This window comes from Meleagris gallopavo, chromosome 13 (genome assembly GCF_905368555.1).
Source record: "Meleagris gallopavo chromosome 13, MGAL_WU_HG_1.1, whole genome shotgun sequence".
NCBI classification, from domain to species: domain Eukaryota; kingdom Metazoa; phylum Chordata; class Aves; order Galliformes; family Phasianidae; genus Meleagris; species Meleagris gallopavo.
Window position 1 is genome coordinate 3744465 of NC_139416.1, and position 20314 is coordinate 3764778.

Below are 20314 nucleotides of genomic sequence, written 5' to 3' on the forward strand. Positions count from 1 at the left end.
TGCCCGTGCTTTGACCTCATCATGCAGCAGTGGTGGTCATTGGTGCTGCGGGTGGTTCCCTACCAATGTCTTCATCACTCTGGTTGTTGGGGCCCTTCGTAATTCTGCTAATCTGGAATGCTTGGTGATATTCACAGGTCATTGCTACTGCTGAGAAGAGCAGAAGGGTTTTCTCAGAGTCCTCCATGAGCAGGCACCCCCTGGAAGCGCTTATGCATCCTCTTGTTATTTGAGCTCTGGTGTTAACCAGCAGGTAGCACACACCTCTCCTCACGGCCAATGGAGTGAGCACTGTTTATGACAAGCCTGATGTCAGAAGTGTTAACTCCACCTGATTTTCCTGCAAGCTAGCAGCATTGACTCAGCAGGTTTGCAGGCAGACTGTGGGAAAGCACTGCTGAGGGCTGCTTTGGAAAAGGGGCCCAGCGGGAGCTGCTGACTGCAAGTATGAGGGCATCCTGCAGCCTTTTGGGGTGGCTGAAGGGAAGTGAGCAGTCAGCTGGAGGTGCGTGTAGGCTGCATGTAGCTCCCACTGGGGCCCTGAGGACTTCTCCTTATCCAGTTGCTGCTGCTGTCACTGTTGTCTTTCGCGAGAGAATGAATCTTGTAATTTCTGCCTGCTCCACACCTCAGAAAGGAGCTGCTTGCAGGTTTTTGTCAGCTCTCTGAGGTTCCTGGCCCCACAGCCAGCTGCCCCACTCAGCTCTGTGCCCAGTGCCAGCTGAGGGCAAGGTGCTGGTGGCACGGCACGCTGCCTGCTGCTTGTCCTGCTGCACGCTGAGGGAGGTGACTGTCAGCTGCTCACCTCCATTCCTGTCTTGGTCCTCTTGCTGGTCTTTCCTGTTATATAGAATGAACTACTTTTAGGGAGCAGGGCAGTACTTGGACGCGCAGGAACTGCACTTGGACCACTGGCTGACCCCCAGTGATAAGCCATGGTGCTTCGTTTGGGGGAGCGCTGCGGCGCCTTTGACAAGAAGTGCACTTAGCAGAGGGGCTCTGTTAGGAGAAGTGGAAGTTCTACTCACACTTCCGTTGTTCTTAGTGCGATTTCTAACTGTCTGACTTTGTCACTAGTTTCTGACAAAGGCTAAAATTAAAGACTAAAATCAGATTCCTGAACGTGTCAAAGAACAGTTATCAAAGGTAAGCTTTTTTGTTATTGTGGAACTGATAAGCTCATCTGTGTTTTTATTAACCTAGAATTAGGCCTCTTTGATTTTAATTTATTGGTATGCTAAAAACGTGTTTATTTGCCTCAGCTTCCTCCATGCAGAAGACAAAAGGTTTACCAATGTAAAACTCCCACAGCCTGCTAGCCTAAGCTGTATGCTCTGTAACCAATGTAACACAAGTGTCTGCTTGCCAAAGAGTTTCAAACTGACAGTTTATAAGCATCACATCAAATCACGTCAGTGTTATACTGTATGTTTGCTACAAATGTGAATGTATCGAGTATCTTTATTTGTGTTGTCTGAAGACAGAGTAGCCCAGCACTATCTTCTATGAATATTATTGTCTCAACACTTGGGGTAAAGCTATAATAATATTTATTTTTGTTTTATGTGATGAACAACGGCCTTAAAACTAATTCTGGTGAACTAAGAGTTGTATTTCTGGGGAGCTAAATACCACTGTTTGACTGCCGTTGTAAAACTTTATTAGGCAATACATCTGACTTCAAATTGGAAATTTGTGTTGGAACGAGTTTAGGAAATCATTATAGCTCTGTTGTTAATTTTATATTTGTCTAATAAAACACAGCAGGCACTACATGACACACTAATGCAGCTTATGCTAGCTGCTAGACATGTTTTTAACTACTGTTTTCTACCTCATACAGACATAGGTTAGGAGGAAATTGAATTTAGCTTAGTTAGTGAGATTACTTCTTTTGCTAGAAAATTGGTTTTCTGTAGTCTGTGATACTTGCAGGAGGGAGATCAACTTTCATTTTATCAAATATATATTTGTATTTGCCTAATATTTGAAAAGTACAGATCACCATTATGCTAAAGATGCTGATGGGGTGAATATATTACGTTGTTTTCCAGACTGTAGTAGGAACATTGTTGAGTTCCTAATGGTGCTGCTTCACCAGAGGACTGTTCTGTCCTACTTTCAGGAGTGAGTGTGTTATGGATGGTCTGTAGGAATATTGATGAGAAGTAGAAAAAACATTATCTAAAGTGAGAGGAGAATTTGAAGGTTGAATATGATCACAGTAAGAGTGTTGGAGAAACCCCATGTCAAAACATGGAATGAATTAGTGCATCATATTGCAGGCCTGGTCACACAGATTCCTTACCTAGCTATGGTTTGTGGAGGGAGAACTCATGTAGTTGCAGGGTAGGAAAGCATTCAAAAGTATTGAATGAGAACAGCAACAGCGTGCAGGTGCCTAAAAGCTCTATATTGTCCTGGCCTGGGCCAGGCGTGGGGCTCCTGCTGTGCTTGGCTCTGTCTTGGGACACTGATTTGCACAGAGCTCAGACAAGGCTGTCCTAAGAAAGCAACTTTATGCAGAGTTGTGCAATTTAGGTTAGATATTAGGAAGAAGTTCTTCACGCAAAGGGAAGCACCAGAACAGGTTGCCCAAGGAGGTTGTGGATGCTCCATCCCTGGAGGCATTCAAGGCCAGGCTGGATGTGGCTCTGGGCAGCCTGGTCTGCTGGTTGGTGACCCTGCACATAGCAGGGGGGTTGAAACTCAATGATCATTGTGGTTCTGTTCAACCCAAGCCATTCTATGATTCTATGAATTTACACCCAGCTCACCTTTGCATTTTCTCTCAAATTGTCACTGTTGGCTAGGTTTGCCTTTTAGAATGGTGTCCAGTCCCTTTGAGTACTGAACCATGGTTGCCATTCAGTTAGTGACTCCTGATTATGTATGGCTTATCCTGGGCCATATCATCTTCACTTCTTGTCTGGATGACTGTTGCTCACGTTTTAAAAGCCTTCTGGCAGCTCGTAGCCTGTGTGTTGGTTGGCTGCCATATTGATCACAAGAAAGAAAATGTACGTTCACATATTCATGGTTTGCCGCCTGCCTTCTTTGCATTACCACTTTGTGCATGCTCAGCACTTCTAAATACCAAAGCCATCTTCATTCATCCCTTCATTCATTCAGTCATTCATTCCTACAGACCAAGGAGAGAAGTGCAAGGCGTGTACCAAGAGCTGTGCTGGGTCTGAGGCTGGTAGAACTCCCTGCCATCTGAAATCCCTGATTTTTGTCACGCTGAATGAATGCATAAGTATGGCCGTGTAAGAAACATGGACTCTGTTCTCACATTACACCTTCTGGGGGCAGTTAGCAGTGTTAACAGGGCTCGTATAATTTATGTTACTTATTAGGAGGCTTTCTTTTCCTTGTTGCTGTTTAGAAAATGGAGACACAAACGCTGAGTTAAAATTAAGAGTGTTGGAAAGAATGCTCCTCAAAAATTTCAGCTACTTTTAAGATTTTGACTTATTTGTTTTTCATTTGTTCACATTTAATTGTATTTCTAAAAAGCTTGGTGTTTACACAAAGGGAAAAAGGGAGGAAGGAGAAGTGTACATTGACATACAAGTGAAAAACCTCAAGAAAAATTACAGTAAATTAAAATTTATTTCCCAAGGGATAGAACATATTTCAGAGGGATGAAGGAGGAAACTAATAGACTCTCTATGAACAGCCATTTTTATTTAAAGAATAAGCTTTCAGGCAAATATAATTCCGCAGCCTCCTGAGGAAAGCCTTTCTCTTCTTGTTAGGATAATACCAATTAAAAAATGAGCAATTAAAAGCGCTGAGAGTTTGTCAGAGTACATTTTCTATGGATCCATGCTCTCTATCACGCTCTTCCTTGCTGAACTTGCTTTGTGCTGCCGGTGTGACACGCGGTGTATCTGTGCTTCCCGTCTGCAGACAGCACTTGGTTATCTCTGCAAACCCTAACAAATTGCGCCTGCAAATCTGAAGCGTTTGCTGTAACAAATCCAATCTTCTGGGAGTATTGTGCCATTTTGAAATGATGCAATTCAACATTTTGGTTTCTTTTCACCTCACCCAAGTACCTGTTCAGGAGGGGCTGAAGGGCTGTGCGTGTGCCAGAATCCATCAGCAGAACTTTGCTGCTGAAGATGCTGTAGAATCAAACGATGTCCCAGGGAAAGGCAGGGTGTACAGGGAGAATTAATCACAGACTGGGTAGCAGTGGTCTTTTTTCAGCCATGGTAGTTTTCCCCAACTCATCCTCTACTGACGCTTTTGTGTAGGTGCTGTCTGTCCTTAGCTCTGTCCGTCGCAGACAGGTGGACACCTCGTCCCCTCTAGCATCTTACCTGCTCCACTGATTGCGATTACTTTTGTCCCCGCTTCTGTTTTTTAAAGTTGCTCACAACAGCGTAGGCGGTAGATGAGCAGCCCTTACTGTACCCTGAGCTCCACCTCTCTTGTTTTCTTGGAACTTAATAAGAGGTTCTCCATGTGAAACTATTTCCCCTTTTTAAATGGCATCATTTGTTTTCATAAAGGGTTCTATTTCTTCCTTTAGATTTGGTCTCTCTTACTACCATCCTTATCTGACATCAACCCCTTGATTTAATGTCATCCTACTTTCTGAAAATAAAGAAATCCTGGTGTCTTACTTGTCTCACGGAGGATCAACAGGCACTTGAGTTTTTTATTTTCCAATGGAACAATTAATGAACTGTAGTGCTCCAGAGATGCTATTGCTGGTGTGCAGTAGCTTGTGCAAGTTCATATTCTTTATTGTATGAAACCAGATCCCTATGCAAATAGTAATGAAAACAGTGACCTCGTGCTCTACTTCACAGTTCTGTTATTGATCCCTCTTATTTTATATTCCTTTAAATGTATATAGGTATATTTTTCTAGCTTGAAAAAATGTAACTGTGTACTGTGAGGGAGTCTCATGTATAGTACAGACAGTTATAGGGAATTTAACTCAGTGTTTAATTTTTACGCTTTAATTCCTTTGGTTTTAAAGACAAGGCTACTTGATCTGATTTATGATGGCAGTGTGGAGTTGTGAAGGAAAAAAGAGAAGTTTTTGTTCATTCTAACCACATGGTTCTCAAGGCCTTGAAAAATTTAGTTGCATTAAACATGGAAGGTACCATCATTTTTCATAGATCTCCTTGAAAATCCATTTCTTGGACACAAAAAATCACAATTTCACAATGTTACATGTTTAGAAAGTTGAATGAAAATACTCCATAGCTAATCTTGACAGTTCTAACTTGGAGACAAGCCAGTGCCCCAGAACAATGCACAGCCAGTGCATTTGTAACATGATACAGAAATCAATATACATGACCAGATTTTCCAGTCCACCACGCTCATTTTGCAGACTCGTCAGAGGTCTGGCTGGGAGCATTCCCCACGTCAAGGAGACTTTTTGATGGCCCAAAGCTGGCGAAGGTGGCAGAGCTGCCTGCCGTGCCAGCTGCTTCACCCACCTGTGGCAGGGTGAGGGAGGGCATCCGAAGTGTGCCGGGGTGACGAAGGGCTGAGCGGAGCCTTGGCTTCCCATTGCCTGTGTTGTGTCCCTGCCTGTGCTTTGCTGCAGAGGCGCTGCTGAAAGTAAAAGTTACAGTGTGAATCTTGTAGCTTTAACCTCTGGAGAAACGGCAAACGCTACATATGCTTTCTTTAACAGGAGCAGAAACATCAGTTAAGCCATGACTGCGCCTGCCTACGTGATGCTGAGATGGGGTCCTCCAGCCAGCTCAGGTAGGGACAGACCAGCACATTACTTGCTTGGTAGGGCTTGACTGTAGCGTGCTGTGGGGTGCAGCACAGAGGAGCTTGCCTTGGTTTTGCCCTGTGCTGCAGGGGATTAGCTCAGCTGCATCCCTGGCCTAACAAGATACACAGCTTTTGGTTCCAGAAGAGAAAATGGTCTTGTACCTCCTTTAATTGGGGAGACATATCCTAAGGGAAGGAGTAGAAATAGGAAGGCTCTCTGAAAGCTTGATTTCTTTAGGATGCTTTGTGCTGCTGTTACTAGCATTTCTTTCTCCTGAAAAATAACCTGTATGGAGTTTTGCTTCCATGTTACTTTTTAAAAATACCGCTTCTTGGCAGTGAAATCTGCTGAATCCTCTGAACCCACAGCAGCCCAACGAGAAGACCACGGATTTAGATGGCTGATGTGTGTGCATGGACAATGTCACACTGTGGAGTTTGCACGGCATTTCATTTCCTGTGTTCACGTGAATCAAGGGCTCATGAAAAGCAAGTCTGATGTGAACTCTAACAAACCTTTCAGACTGACCAGTACTGGCAAGTCTGAAACTTCCCTGTGCTGCTTGCAACCCTCTCTGCTATGGCACTAGCTCAGGTTATTGGGAAATGTTCTTCTATTGAAGCTGGAGCTTTTTGTGAGAGAGGCAGAATTTTTATAGAGGGACAAAGAGTTTGGGAAAAATGCTTTTGCAGAATTGAGCTCTGCTTTTTTCATGTGCTTGTCTGGGCAGGGTATTTTGCTTTGGACTGTGCAGTTTTGATGGATTTTAATCCTCAAGCTATTTTTGATTCCTGGTCACATTTCTGACATATACAGTCTTAGCTTTTATTCCCTCCTTCAAGATGCACGCATCCATAGACTTGAATGGGTGTAGGAAAGATAAATGGCTAAGGGAAAAGGAAATGAGTCTGAATGTTCTTAGAGCAGGAGCAAGGAGGCTCTATAAAGGCAGACTGTGTGACAGAGATAAAAACTAAATGAAAATTAAGGCTCAAGAAGAGGCCTGGCTGATAGTGGGGAAAGGAAGTCCAAATATGTTCAGATAATACCCAAAAGATGAAATGTAAAAAATGCTCCATTAAATCCCATTTCCCTCTTACTTTGATATTTTAATTTCCCATTTCACTTCCTTTTATAATTTCCTTCTACCATTCCAATGATACTCACTCTCCAGTGAAAACATACCATTGCAAATCATTTTCCCAAAGACCAATCCTTTAGCTCAGTAGTATTCAGTGTCTACCCATGTAGATTTTGATACCTATCAGAATACAGAGCTGGCAGAAAGGTTTACTTCACCTTGTGAGTTTGTGGCTGGAAGTTGAGATGCGAACAGGCAAAAAACAGTGAACGGTGTGCATTGTTTAGAAATACAGTAGCAAAATTAGGATATACAAAGTAAAACCTTGCCTTACATCATGATGTGGATCTCAGGTATCCATACAAACAGCTTTAGTTGTTGAATTATTTTCATTTTATTACTGGGTTCTTGTGTGTAACGATAATTCGTCCACTTAGATTTATTGCAGGCTGCTGTCCAGCAAAGCACTTAAGCACTCAATTAACTTTAAGCACATAAGCAGTCCCACTGCTGGACTGGGGCCATAATAAAGGTAGAGGATGATTCAGGAGAGGTTGCTTTTTTGCTTGGCTTGTTGCTGTTGTTGATTTAAGTGTCAACAGCACAGTTTATTTAGCTGCCTTTTGGACACTAATCGTATTAGTAAAATTGGCAGGATTAAGAAGATATCAAACAAAATCTATGTCTTTTCACATCAGTTAAAGTCTGTGCTGTGTTCCCTTGGAATACCACGTTTCTGTTGTGCAGTAACTGGATTTTAATGTAAGCAAGTCACTGAAGATTGCATTGAAACACATTTATTAAATTACTTGGCTGCTTCAAGGTGGTGAAAATAGGAGCTAACTCCAGTTCAAAGTGCAGAGAAGGTTTTCTGACTTTGAAAGAACATTCTGTAGGATTTTTTGCAGTTTTTCTTCATCAATCAAAGTACATTTATTTACCAAACAACATGTTGTGGGTGTTAATTTTTGGCTGTGTACAGAATGAATGCCTGAGGGCAGGCAGGGCAGGCAGTGTGTCCGTCACTGTGGGAGTGCAATGGATGTTGTCAAAGTTGGACTGCTTTGCTTTCTTATTGCCACATCTGTTCTGACCCTCTGCTTTCTGCCTGCCTCTTTCAGTTGCACGCTTTTACCTTGAAAAGCCTAGTAATCAATAAGCTATATTTTAGTTCTGCAAGGAAATCTCAGAGCTCTTAATGACAAAAACTTTGTGAAAAACAATGAAATAAAAGGTGGAAGCAAAACAGAAAAAAGCTTGCTCTGTCACCTTAGGAATAAACCAAAAGAAATGCCTCCAGAAAAAAAAAAGAAAAAAAAAGAAAAAAAAAAACTAATTTAGTTATTTATTTACTTGATAGACAGTTTACTGCTAGATAAAAACTTCAGAATTCACTCATGAAGAAAACAAAATCAATATCTTCGATTTCTGAATATTAACATTTCTGGCAGTGATTTTCTTTTCCGGTGTGCCAAGATGAGAATACAGAGCTTTAGCAGCTAGATGCTGTTATACTTGTACTACAGCCAGGTTTGTGCTGACGTTTGCTGAGTGTGTAACGGTGGTAAAAGAGTTTCAGTATTCGGACCTGCTTGTTTGATAGATCCAGGTGAGCACTAATGTTTCTCAATGATTTGGGCAGATGACTTGATAGAAAATTGTCAATTTCTGCCAAGTAATTTCTCAGGTTTTTTGGTATTTATTTTTTTATTGAGTGCTTTGATCACCCCTGTGCTGGACAGTGCAGTCAGTGAGTGCTGAAATACCCCAAGCTAACTTGGTTGCTTCTCCTTAAATGTGTACTTAAGAGATGAGTAGTTCTCAACCTTGTCAAGGGTCATTTTACCTCTTTGTAAGCTGCTCCTCATGCTTTCTTATTTGTGAGAATGTTTTTGAGTCCTCCAGAGAATCAGAACATCACATTGCTTTTACACCCAAATTTAATTCAATTGTTTTTTTCAGTTTTTTGAAGATGTTGGATCCTTTTCAGCAGCCCTCTCACCTGACAAAGCTAAATTTCCATTTGAATTTGATGTGAAAAACGCTTAAATAAGGAGTACCGTGAAGACGCAGTTCTCATCCTTCTATGTCATTAGTAGTTATTAACTTGATTTCCAAAAGTGCTGAAGACTTAAAGCTCTTAGGAGAGATTAGCACAGGAACTGCTGATACTAAGTTCCTCCTCTGGAGAGTACACAGTGCCTCGAAGCCTGGGTGGGAGGAAAACCATCACCATGCTGCGCTGCTTTTCTAACTCCTCCATGGCACGAGGATGAGAGATACAAGGACTGTCAAAAATTCACACTGAATTCAGCAGAGGCAGATGTTTAATGTATAGCATGGGCTATAAAGTAGAAAAAAGCCAACTGATTTTACTTCATTCAACTTCAAAATTCTTTGCTCAGTTTCTCTGTCTTTTTGTTGCTTGCTGTCATATAGTGCCAAATTGGACCCAAAAATAGCTGCACTCCAGTTTATATTCATTTCAGAATGTTTTTAATATAACTTTCATTAGAAATGAAATTTCCGGCAGGTTTATGTGATATAAAATATCTTCACAAAAATAAGCATAAACATATGAACTCATCTGTATGTCTGTGCATATATATCATAAGAGTATATAATGAGTCTGGATATCAGTTATGCTTCTTAGAAACGAATGTCACAATATATTCAAGATTCAGTAATGTATTGCTTTTCCTATTGCTTTAAAAAGCCTTGAATTCTTGCAGAATATGTTTTAGTGAGTCAAACATCCCCTTTCCTCTCATATATCAGCCTCTTGATCTCCTAAATGTTGGCATAGAGCAGTGTGCTGCAAGATCAGTAAAAGTCACAGTTGCAGTATCTTTAAAAATGTCTGAGCATCCAAGTGCTGCATCCCAGCCTGGTTGAGCAGATGGAGTATTGAGTTCCCCCAAGTTTTCACTACCCCTTTGTCCATTATTTTTTTATAGTTTTGTTCTGCATTCCTTCCACTCAACCTCAAGTAGATGGAAGCCTGTTAGTTTATTACTTACATATGTCTGCACCCTTTTACCTCAGCAGGGAAAGACAAAATACTGAGGAGGACTGCAGGTTTGGGATGGTCAGCTAATCCTTCCCCACCTTGAACTAATCGCCAGGCCGCCGTGCGATTGTGCTGAGCTCTGTTCTTCGCTGCATTGCCAGTGGGGTTTCAATTTGTAGAAGCATAAACAGATACTAAAGTAAAAAGAATGGTGCGGTGATTTGTTAGCGGAGTTCAGATCAAATTATCACAGCGGTCCCCTGCTGACAGTCCTAACAATTACCTCCTTTTTCCTGGGCTTTCAAATGTTTTCTGTTTCACTTCCATCTCGGTAAATAGTGTGCTTCTCACTGTGTTTTATTTATTTACCTATGAAAAGGAAAGAAATGGAGCTCCCAACTTTCATTCGAATGTCTGAATTCCTATACGTTTTGTTCTAGCTTAGATGTAGTAAGTAGTTTTTCTTCATTTAAAAGAAAAAAAAAAAGGTCAGCAAGGTAACTAGAAGTGGTTTCAGCTTTCTAACAAGTACCTGCTTTTGTCAGATTTTCCAGGCCTTCTGCAGTTTTGATCGTGACAGTACAGATCTTGTTGAAATTGAAAAACTCTTGAGAAGAGCACCTACTAAGTAGGAAATGAGTAGGGATTTGTATATATTAAGCTAATATTAAGATTTTAAAGTGTTTGAGTCCTATTTTGAAAGCAAATTGAGTGTATGTCAGTAGATGTTATTTCCCTTTTGTGGAATATAGCTGATGTTCTATACAAGTTGTCTAGAATTAACTTCAGCATTTGTTTCTACTCTTTTTCTTCCTTCCCCTGTTTTCAACTCTTTTGCTCTTGCAGTTACATTTGTCTGCTTTTTACAATTCTAGTGGGACTGATTTATCATCATTTGCTAACATATCTGTCTCAAAATCCAAGCTTTGATCAGGTTGTATTTTATAACTTACATCTGTTCTATATTTAACCTTTTGTAATGCTGTTTCTCAAAAACGTTATCTAGTACAACATAAGAATCATGTTAGTCTCAGCATTCCATTAAACCTAAAAAATAAGAAAATTCTACATACCTGTTTACTTGGTTGCATTTTTGTTAATATTTTGTAGTATTTTCTCATTAAATCCTTAAATCTGTCACTCTGACTTTCCCTGTGATTGCTGCTGGACTACAAACTCCATCTTCCTGTTCCTTCTGTACTTTTTGTTCTGTGGTTACAGCTACACAGCATCACCACCAGAAACATCCCTATTCTGGTCCATTTGCTGCTATAGAGTACTGCTTTGATTCCCTAAAGGGTAAGTATGTGGATTCAAAGTGCTCCCCGTGCAGAAAGCTCTTAGGATTTGAACAAAACTTCTGGACTAAAAGTTCTATCTGGGGCTAAGGGATTGACATTAATCCTTTTGCAGAAATAAGTCCTTGAAGTGAAATAGATGGATAGTAGGTTTGGCAAAGCATTGAGACACATCTGTATATTCTGTTGCTACCTAATCTGTCTTTCAGAAAGGAGTTTTCATTTAAAAGGACTGGCTCTTGGGTCAGCCTGGTGTGCACTAGGACATGAGTGAGAGATGCACAAACAAGACCGTTATATTTCTGTTTACAAGTAAATGGATCTGGCCTAGTCCTGATCAGGCTGTTAACATCAACGAAACGGTAAAATACTCGTGGGGAAGATTTTGTTCTCTCTACCTTCTTTTCCTTCCTCAGATGTAAGGGGGTCAGGGAGGCCTACTCAGTTTCACATCTGATGGAAATGCAGGGGCTATCAGAGAGGTAACACAGCTCTGTAGTCCTTGGGGAGAAACACTGATGGTGCTGGAGGGCTCCATGGCTGGTTTGCTGCCCTGGTGTGACTACAGCAGTAGTCTGAAAATAGCCTCAGCTGTTCTCTAGCATCTGCAAAGCTTTTGAAGTTCTCGGCTAAGCCAGTCCATAGTGACAGATAGTGTCTGCACAGACTGCTATAGCTCCTGACAGTCTCAGCATCTGGATGGATCTGGCCTGAGGACCCATCAGAGAAGAAATATCCATAAACAGTAAGTAATTACCACTCACGTGTTTTTCCTGCACAGTAGAGACTTTTAATACAAATGGAAGTTCTATTGGCATGGGGCTGAAGTCACTCTTGGCATAAGTGGGTTCTGGGGGAGCAATACTTGCTAGTAAGAGAGCAAGTTTGGCCTCTGGAGTGGAAAGAGCTGAGAAGCTATACATTTGAGCCTGCGAGGGCAGTACAGAAGACAGAAGGATAACCAGCATGGCAGCAGTGTCTTCAGAAAGATTTTGAGCTGTATAAAAAGATGAGTCACTGTTGCTACAAATATTTTAGACAGCTTTGTCAGGCATGTTGAGTGTATTGAATGGATCAGTGCCAGCAAGTACACCTGGTTGGTGACAAATTTGGAACAGTGAACCAAAAAGTGACCTTTCAGGTAGAAAGTAGCGTACAGTATATCATGAATGTGTTTGCAGTATGTTTGGATGGAAGGGTGAAAGTGAGAGAACAGTCAGTAACATGAGCAGTTAATGATCTGCAGTCATAGATCTGGACTAGAAGAGTAATGTTCACTGCTCTTTGCTACTTGAGATGCTCCTTAGGAAAGTTATACCGTACAGTCTCTGTTTATGAGCACGGAAATGAAGGGGTGAACCAGCCAACTGAATTTACCTTTCCTAGATCTTTCCCCATATTGTAATTATAAGACTAGAGAGATGACAGCTGACTATTCTACTAGCTAATTTCCCTAGTAAAAGTCTACATTGTGGATACTCACCCCGTTTCTTTTTTTTTTTTTTTTCCTGTGTCCTTGCAAGATTCTGTTTTGTATAATTTGGCCAAAATGTTACAGTTGATACAGGCAATTTTTTTATTGGAGTTCCTGTTTGCTTCTGTAATATTCTTTTGAAGATCTAAATATTGCGACAGTTTATTACACAGAGAACAGAAACTATTTTCCATTTTCAACTTCACACCTAATGGTGTTGAACATTTTCCCTTATCCTCTTATTCCCTTAATTAGTTTGTTTTTTTGTTGTTCTTGCAGACCAGAAAGGCACGTTCCTCTACAACAACCACAGCTGACCTGTGGCAGTCACTGGTTTTTACGTTGGTAGCGTACCTGCCTGTGCAACTCCTTCCTTCAGCACAATATAGAAGTACTGCTAAAAATGACAGAATATATTTTTTACTCAAAGGACTTCAGAAAATGCTAATCTTTGAAAAATGCAGAAGCCCATTAAAGATAAAGAATATAAACAAGTGTAAAGCACTTCTTAAAGTCTTTGACAAAGGTCGCAGGTGTAAGGAGGTCAAAGTGATATCTTGTTCTTCTAAATATTTCAACAGATAGACAGACTTTTGATTGCATTATCTATTAAAAAATTGCTTTGAACCTTCCGCCAATGCAGACCACTTGTGCTTTCTCAAACCAACAAAGGTTCGGTCAGCAGATAAGAATTTCTGACCGTGGAAGGGCAGCTGCTTTCCTTTCATCTTTCCTCTGGTGTGTACATGAAATGTTTGCTTAGCCTGGCCCTGCTATCATGAGGACTCTTTTTTTTTTTTTTTTTTTTTTTTTTTTCCTCCTAATCCTCCCTCTAATTTGAATCCTACACCCTGTCTGCAAATAAGACATGAAGAAAATTTAGATTTCAGCAGTGCAGGCTTAATCCTGTTGGATGCTGAGCATTTCAGCACGGTACTGAGCCTTATTTGACTCTGCGCGTGCTTATCTGTGAGCCCAAACTTCAGCACACAGTTAAGTGCTCTGATCGATTCAGAGCAATGATCCCTACTGAAGTACTGAGCCCTGTGAGGGAAGTTTGTGTTACTAGAAATTTTGCTATTTTTTTGTACTGTTGTTACTTCCAACCAGAGGAGGTAATTAAGGACGTGGTTGTTTTAAGAGCACCACAGCAATTTCTATACAATTTTTTTATCTTGAAAATCCACTTGTGACTGGTCCTCTTTTTATTCATCTTTTATTACATATTTTTCTTTAAAAGCAAATAGAATCTCTAGAAATTGTGCCTATGATACCCAGGTATCTCTTTTCCTTCTTAGGAAGCTTAATCTATGTGCAGTGTTAATGAGAAAAACATTAAGACAAATTGTGTAAAATTGCTTTCTAGAAAGGTTCCATCTATATGTAAATGCGAAGCTACATGCAGGAGAACTGGCTAAGGGTATCCTGAAGGAAAGATGCTACTCATGTAGACCAGATCATTATAAATGTATGCATTCAAATGCTGCCTACTTTAACATTATATGGTTTCCTAATAAGAAAAGGTTGCGTTTTGTTTTCCTTTCTTTCACTCTGCCTCTCTGCATCTCCTCCACTGTCTTCTCTTCTTTTTGGCCAGCTGTGCCCAGCGGAGTGTAGTGCGACAACAACTGGAAGAAAGTTGTATGTGGAGGTGGCTGACTGGTGGGAGTCCAGGAGAGGATGAATGTAAGGCAGTAACAGGTCAGCTAACAATTTATGAGACTGTGACTTCCAGAGATGTTTAATAAGGATCTCTTGTCTGCATGCTACACTGCATGCAGTGTATTTTGTTTGAAGCAGCGTGGGAAGCAAACCTGCAGACTGTGTGTGAACACTGAGAATGCTGTCGTCCCTGGGATGTTCGCAAGTGTGTCCTTCACCAACAAGCCTTCCCAGGCAGACCCTTGGTGCAGAACTGTGAAGTTGCTCTGCATGCATTTTGAAATGTCATAGTGTACTGGTAGGTGCTTTAAGTAGTGATTTTGGAATACCCAGCTCAGTAACATCAGGAGCCAGTAATTAAGGGTCACAACTCCTCCCGTTTAATCTATGAGCTGAGGATATTCTTCTGGATGGATTTGTTATGAGAAAAATATATTGCTGCCCTGCTTGTGTCATCGTAACCACCACAGTAAACCTTTTATGGGACTCTGCAGGGAAAGGAATAGAGAGAGCTTGAAGACATGTGAGGACAAGGCAGCAATCAAACTACATTTTCTGCGCACTGAGGGGATCTTTTTCCCTAGCAGGATTCCATTTAGTTTTTTTAGCATTAAACTGCAAGTATTTTAAGCTACTGAACTCTGGAAGAGGAGCCATGTGCTTTCACGATGCTCAAACTTTGATTCTAAGTTGCTGTAAAGCTCCAGTTCAGCAAAATGCTTAAGTGTGTGCTTGATTTTAAATACACGAATACTTATAGTGACAGAATGGTCAAGAGCAGTATGAAGTCTGCTTTGCCTCACAACTAAGCCACTGTGTAACTTATGAGTATAGTGTATTATCAGTCCAGTGTACCTATTTCTATGCAAACCTGCCATGGAAATGCATTCCCTAGAATTGGTGGGATTTAAGTGTAAACTTAATTTAGAAATAGCAGGGGGAGAGTGCATATGCTTTATTTGTATGCAGTTTATCTTCTGGTGGCCTAAATAACTTCTTGCATCCTGATTTAAATTCTTAGGCTGTTTAAATATTTTTCCCCTCAAGACCTGGAGTTTTTCTAGAAATGCTGTGTTGTTTCTTTCATAAAGCCATTATACTGTACCTTTCATTCTTTTTTAACATCTGTGCATGTAATGAATAATGGGTGAGGTCTTCTCATCTTTTATTGATTGAGGGCTTTTTCTGCATCTTGCATGTGGTGAGCTTTTTGCTCTAATGCCTTGTATGTGGAAGTCTATGTGTGGTTATTCCAGACTTGTGTAACTAATGACATCCGAGCTAGTTGTTTCAGTGTTGGAAATTTGTATTATTTGAAGCCTAAGTCACTAGCTCAGAGTTCAGAAGGAGTGAAGGTCATACAGCACAGAGAACCCCGTTGTGTCTGCTGGCAGGTCTGACATCTGAGGATTACGACATCTGTGATACACGGGCCTGGAGTTCCTCACAGGGCTAAATTTCAGACAGCACTCTTGATCTGGTGCTGGTGGAATCAACAGGAGCTTTGTAATGGACTTCAGGCTGTGTAGAATCACTAACAAATGAAAAGTGCTAATTAGGAAACCCAGATATTTCAGATTGATGTCTCTACAGAATAGCAGTATTTCACTGATCTTTTTTTCCTTCGTAATTCTCTGGTACCTTAAGGAAGGTAAAAGCTCTGACATGGCTATCTTTGCTTATTTTCCTTAATGTTGAGGTTGTTTTTATATGAGAATAAATGTCTTTCACTACGACTTATATGTTTTCAGTGCTATAGGGGATGATCCGGTGTGGCTATTTGACATGTGTTCTAGTATGAACAGCATCTCTAAACCTTATAGTCTAATTTTCTTTATTATATGGGGCACAGAATTTGAGGAATTTCACAGGAGGACCCCATAATACTTCTGTGTAGCAAGAAACAAAATCCCAAGGGAACATTGTCATCAATGGGATTAATTAGCAGTGTGTTGAGAAAGTGCTTTTTTTGATCATTTTACACGTGGTCATACTAGCAGGTCTGTAGTTCCTATGGCAGCAAACCTGCAGAAAACAATTGGATGTGCTTTCTGCCTCTCAAGGGTTTGTAGCTCTTTTATCAGTCCTGTCCACATGGTGGAACGTGGTCCATATTAACAGTGATGGAAGAAAGGGAAGTGCTGCTGTCATTACAGCTGAACCTGTTGCATTTACTCACCCAGTCATACATGGACCCACTAACTGTTAGCATCTGAAATAAATAAGTTTAATTTCTGTGATCAGAAGACAACATTTTGTTACTTTTGCAACATTTCAGTTGCTGACATGTGATTTGATTATACTAATCAAAGAGTTATAGAGCTGATAGTGGCCGTGACTCAGTCTGATGCATTTTGCACTAGGTCATACCTGACCCTTTGTCATGATGGAACACTCATTTGCACCGAGTGGGGTGCCTGACAGTCTTACATCATAAAGCATTTTGTTCAGTGCAAATGAGGATGCAGTATGCTCCTCTGTAGGGGATTTTCCCATTAATGACGTATGTAAATAGCGCTCATTCACTCTAATATGAAGGGGAAAGATGCACTAGCATCAGACCTCCTAATGAATCTATGGCATACCTCAGATGAAAGGAAAACAATGTGTTTTTCAGATGTTAATGTTCTTATCTGCACATACCATGTTTCCCTCCACTCCATCAAAGCTGAGATGCACACAGTCAGATTTATAGAGCCTTTACATTCACAAAGACTGTCAGCGAGGTACCCATGCATGCACACTTTCTGTAACCATATGGAATCCCTTACTTCCCTGAAGGAAGAAATACAGCCATATTATTCAGATGTGAACCCTAAGAATTCGGGCCGTTCTTTGTGTGTGTAAAAGTGTTTGCCCTGCTCTTCCTGCAGCAGCGTAACAACAGCGTTGGTGCTCTAACAATGCCTGATGGCTTTTGTCACCTTATTATACTTGCATTTTTGCTGCAGCAGCCTGTAAAATGTACTTTCCTTTATGGTATTAGCTCTTGTCATCTTCTCAGCCATGTTTTGTATTTAATTAATAATGTTTAGTTGTTCGATGTTGAGAGCCATAGTAAAAATATTTGAGTCTTATCATTTTACGAATGAGGAGTTCTGTTAATTTTCTTCAGCCTTTCATTTCTGAAGGCCTTTCCTTAGTCCTCTTTCTTTTGGTCTTAATGGAGAAGCAGGATACGAGCAGGACTCTGCGCACTTGTTCCACATGGTGATCGTAATTACATTTCTCTCTTTCAGCTGAGGCTCTTGGCCTGCTCCAATCTGTGCTCTGAAGAGGTCCTTCTAAAGTAGTTGTTTTGCACCAGATCCTCCTGGTTTCAGCAGGTGGGTTTAGAAGCTAAACATGTTGATGCAGAGCTCCTGGCACCTGGGGGTGGCAATGGCAGGTGAGGGCAATCAGGGCTAATTAGAGTGGGAGGGGCTGGCAGGTGGCTGTGTCTTTCAGAGCTTTGTAAGCTCTGTTGAGAGCACAACCGTTGGTGTTCTGTAGCTCTGGGTGAGGAGGAGATGGGTACAGCAGCAAGTAAAGAGAGTGCTGGAGAGGTGAGTGGTCATTAGTTTTACAAGACTTGGAAAAAGACTGGATTATAGGTAGGGTAGTGAGACAAAATGGGCCTTTCTGGTACACTGGTCCATATGGTGGCCTAAGCTGCTGTGAGCAGGAGCGGGGTAGGGGATGTGGTGCTTTATGTGTATTGTCCGTGAGGACTTTGGCTGCCTTGTGTTGATCTTGGTGTGTCTGGGTGCTGCTCATGGTTGCAGGCTGGGCTCTGCATGGGCCATCTACAGGGAAATGCACGTGCATGGCACAACTTCATTTGTGCCATGAAATTAGGTCCTCTTTAATCGTTGCTTAATAACGTTTCTATTAAAGTCAGTGGCAAATCTCTTTTAGCTTCATTGGGAAGAAGTAAGCTCTAATTCTCCTGATTATTCATTGTTCACCAGGAGTGCTGAGTCTGCTTATCTGTAAAAGAAATAGGGTCTTCTTACTGTATTTATTTCGTGTGAGTAGAGTATGAGTTTTCTGCTGTGAATTCTGGTGTTTCCTTCCTGCACGTAGGAGAAAATAAGTTTGCTTTGGGGAAAAAAAAACAAAATCTTTTTCCATTAACCAAAGTTTAAACGTTAGCATTTAAAAAAACAGCATTGAAGTACTGTTTATTCTTTCCAGGCAGGCCTTCTAACTGGTATTCTCTGTATATTTTTTGCCTTGAGGGATGAGTGGTGTTTCATCCATTTTGTTTGGTGGCGAACTCGATGCGCGCATCCCAATAAAGGGGTCAGGCAGTCACTGTGCTAACTCTACTCTTCTTGGTTTTTGCCAGAGGAAAAGGAATTCTAATTTCTATCAGTCTGAGTGTGGTGGGCAGCATTATCAGCTGGAAAGACCCCTCTGATTTGACAGGCCCCACTGTATGATGATTAATTACTACTCAGCTTCATTGGACTTTTCTAATTTCCTTTTGCCACTAGCTGTAGGCAACAAGCGATAAGTACTGCTCTTATTATTTTGTGCAAAGGAAAATGTCTATTACTGCTCTGTCCTACAAGTAATCAGAATAAAAAGACAGCTGATTGGGAAACCTGTGAGGATCATTCTGTCTTTATTTATCCCATCCTTGCTTTATTTCTGTGCCGCTTCCACACAGAAGTTGTTTTACACAGTTGCCTGTCAAAATAAGAAGATACAATCATAAGCTCTATCAAAGTAGTTGACATTTTGAAATTTGTATAATGATTTCATGGGAATTAATCCTCAATCTCCAAATAAATCCTTCTCAAAATGCTAATATAACTAGAAATCTTATACCACAGAATGTAAAACAATTCTTAATCTCCCTTTTCTATTTTGCCATAAGTTTATTATATTAGAAGGCTGCCTTGTTGAGAGAAATTACAGTGTTATCACCAAATGCAAGAAAATTAAGTCCTTTACGTAACATTCCCTTTTTAGCTGTTGAGCCCAGTGGCTCTGCAGCACACCAGGAAGGTGCCTTACTTAGGGCTTGTCAAGGGCATCACTGTTAGAGGTAAAAGTGGGACTTCACAACTGTAAGGGTTTTGTTTTCAGTGAAAAGTTTGGGCATTTTTAGCAAATTCTAGAAAAATCACCCAGGTAGCTCTTGTATTATACAATCTGAAGAGGTGTCATGGAATTTTCTTTCAGTGTGAAAATACTAAATGCACACTGCATGCCAAGCTTGCCTGCACAGTGTGTGGGAACATGTGCTGGGACAGAGGCATGTGTAATTGTAGCACAGCTATCTGCTGTCTGGCCTAATTACTTGCAAGGTGGGCCTGCTTACCTGCAGGCTTGCCATGTGTTGCTGTGCTTTCTGTTTAGAAGTGAACTCGGTCATATCTGACAGGACTGGATGGTCCCCATCTGTGCGTGATCTATTCTCGGAGTGTTTCAGTGCTTGAGGATTTAGGAGTGATAGAACCTGCAATCCTCTAAGTCTTCCTCACCCTGGAAAGGGGACTTTTTAAGCATGCTTCTAGATGTTGCCCAGCTTTTCTACACAGAGGCTTGTGCAAAAGGACAGGATATTGACACACTGGAGAAGGTGTTTGGTAATGCCTCTGAGGGATGATGTTTATCTTGTTTCCCCAAGAGGAGTTATCTGGACTGCTAAGAAATGTTTCTTCTGATCAGGTCCTTCCTGCTCTTCTTCCTGGTTGTAGAACACCAGAAGGTGTTTGTGATTTGGGTCAGATTCATGTGCTACTCTAAGAGTGATGTTAGAGTCACAGGCTGTATGTGATGCTGCAGTTTAGTGGTAGTATTTTCCGTTTTGGGAACAAAGTAAATAGGAACTAAGTGGCTTCAGGTCTGAAATAATGGAGGAAGCCCCTATAAGGAATCCTCTTGCATCAGGAGCATGCACCATGCACCAGCCCATCCCTTCAGAGGGTGGAATTTCCCTGGCCTGCTGCAGTGCTTGGAAATATGGATGTCCTTTGTGCTCTGTTAGCAGGAGGGAGAGAGAAGGGATATTTGCATGTGACTTTCACATCTGCTA

General features: G+C 41.1%; 1 protein-coding gene across 8 annotated transcripts in view; it reads left to right on the forward strand.

Moving 5' to 3' along the window:
- LOC146543469 (uncharacterized) overlaps positions 1-20314 on the forward strand; it is a 208635-nt gene that overhangs the window by 89218 nt on the left and 99103 nt on the right. For all 8 annotated transcript variants that reach the window (XM_085235332.1, XM_085235335.1, XM_085235337.1 and 5 more), the window contains exon 4: positions 5672-5745. The gene's annotated coding sequence lies outside the window, so the exon portion shown is untranslated. The remainder of the gene's footprint in view (positions 1-5671; positions 5746-20314) is intronic.